Raw genomic sequence first — 2,500 nt, forward strand, 5'->3', positions numbered from 1 at the left:
GTTATTCTTCAAATGATCATCAAATCACATCTGATTCGGTGTCAACATAGTTGATCCTCCAAACTTCTTTTTCATTTTTAATCAAGACACAAAAATTTATTTATTTATTACTTATTTATTCATTTAGTTATTAAAACCCATTGTGTAAGTATTGGATTCAACCTGCCATACAGTGGAATTTCTTAGACACCCACCATAAAACACAAAAACGGCTTAGTTTAGACAAACAGAAGAGAAAAGAAAAATAGGTTTGATGGAAGGACAGCTTTGGTATCCTAGAACGATCTTTTTTCAAGTAAAGGTCGGGTTAATTTGGACTCCGTTTCTGTTCATCTTTTTGACAGCATCTTTTAAATTTAATAATAGAAATGAGAGCCTCAGGGCAACAGTATTTCGACAGAAGTAATTTACTCGTTGACAGAACTTCCTTATCAATCTGATAATAAGTATGTAAGTGCGTTAGTGAATGGAAATATCAAATATGCTCAACAGTGACGATAAACGTAGGTGATATAATAAAAGTTTCAAATGATTTGTCAATTCAAAATTCGACCCGGTAAAACTTTGTGACAGTGAAATTCTTGATACATCATTGATTTGTCATAGCAAAGATCTTAACAAAGCTTTTTTAAAGTTGTATTCACACGGCTATTAAACTCATGCGACCACTGAGGCGGTTACCGAAAGATCTGACCGCTTCAGATGGAAATAACATCGTTGACGTAGGAGGGAAACCAATTGACGTCATAAGTGGGTCGAGTTTGTTGGTTCTTTACTCTGTTCCAAGACGTTTTTCTCCGGGTACTACGGCTTTGCCTTTTTTCACAAACCAACATTTATTTGGTTTATGTCAATTTCAGTTGATTTCAATGTACAGTGCCCCCGATTACTTCCTTATAAGCTCAATTTTTATTATTTACTTACTTATTTATTTATTTATTTATTCATTTATTGACTCGTTGTGTCCGAAGCATTGCAGAGTTTAATTCGGGGCCACTAAAGACAAATTCACATGCAAAACAAAATGAGCCAAAGAAAAAGAGCCATGCACAACTTTTCAATCACGTTCGACTCGGAGAGAGGTCCTTGCGTGGGCGATTCTATACAATTTGCCAGACCACAAGTATTCAGTTTATAGCGATCGATGCTACTATATCTGTACAGCTCTTTGTGTTGTTAACACTTCCTCAGAAATTATGCATACTCAAGAACAAAAAGTCGTCACCTAATTGATGATATAATCAACCAGCCGATTTCCCTCCAAGCATGGAGACTATGTTCGTTGCTAAAATTAAAAAAAGGTCAATGGACAGAATTCGTGGAAACACATTAAGGGCCCTTAGCTCCGTTGAACTCAACTTTTGTAGTAGACTTGGGACGTGATTCGTTTATTTACACCCTGAGGGAAAAAACTACCGCAGTCTGCGCCAGAAATCTTAAATCGCAGCCTATAAGTCAGCATCTTTACTTTAGTCACGAAGTCAAACGGGAAGACGCTGGAAGCATCGGTGTTGAGTTTATTTCATCTGCAGAACGTTGTATCGGACTGGCTTACACAGTCATTAGCAACAGAATACTGGCCCTATAATCAAAGGTAACTGAACGGATATGCTTAATTGCTTTTTTTTTTTTTATCCTTCGTCTAGTACGAATTCACACCCATTTTTTTGAAGAAATCTTTTTGATAGTTAGTACAAATATACATAAAGAACATTCGAGGTAGCTCATCATTATTATGCCGAAGCGACGCAGACACGAATCTCGAATCACGTATCCAGAATTTTATGCTTTCCCGGCAGGGCTCGCATTTTGAATGGCTATCTACGGTTTTCTTTGATTATTGACCATTCAGAATGTTTGGTTGGTTTCTTCCTCTTGTCTCTTTTCTACATTGAATTCATCTCTCCACTTCAAGTTTCGTTATGCCTTATGTCAACAAGAACCAAGTACGATCAATGTTTGCCGCGCTAAACGTAATTAACCTTAAACGAAAGAATTTTTCCATGCACCAACACTAATTTGATTTAGCAGTGATTTGCGTTTGGAATCATTGGCACAAATTTGCAACTGGACAGGTGTTGTTCTTTAAATCCACATCTCGGTCGTCGCCCTATTTAGTAAGGTGCTTCAATGAATAGTCTATAACCACTGAGCTCATTACTTATGTTGAGACGCGTAGTATTCTATATATGTTGCAGGTAAAATTCGTTCTCAGGTTGAATCCGTTGTCACCTAAGTTTAATTCGTGATCAGCATTTTACCTAGGTTGAATTATGCACTCAACCTGGCTTAAACCCCCCTCTAAAAAGGAAACTTGTACCTTGCCTCCTCAAGCTCTGTCTTACGCATTTACACAGATCCTCTTGAATTTGGCATCATCGTATCGGTTTCTGTATTCAAACACTTATTAATTCAGTCTCAACAATACAACATATTAAGGGAACAAAGAACTGTACTATGCACTTACCGCTACTCGAAATGGCACCCTCCAGATCTGTAA

At 37.2% G+C, this 2,500-nt stretch overlaps 1 protein-coding gene across 5 annotated transcripts in view; it reads left to right on the plus strand.

Moving 5' to 3' along the window:
* Positions 1-2,500, plus strand: part of LOC138016262 (uncharacterized) — a 23,071-nt gene that overhangs the window by 6,996 nt on the left and 13,575 nt on the right. Inside the window, exon 1 of one of the 5 annotated variants that reach the window (XM_068863439.1) lies at positions 1-1,594. This exon is cut by the window's left edge and continues 1,124 nt beyond it. The exons of the other annotated variants lie outside the window; for them this stretch is intronic. The gene's annotated coding sequence lies outside the window, so the exon portion shown is untranslated. The remainder of the gene's footprint in view (positions 1,595-2,500) is intronic. 5 annotated transcript variants of the gene reach the window in all.

Source organism: Montipora capricornis, chromosome 9 (genome assembly GCF_036669925.1).
Source record: "Montipora capricornis isolate CH-2021 chromosome 9, ASM3666992v2, whole genome shotgun sequence".
Taxonomy (NCBI): Eukaryota; Metazoa; Cnidaria; class Anthozoa; order Scleractinia; family Acroporidae; genus Montipora; species Montipora capricornis.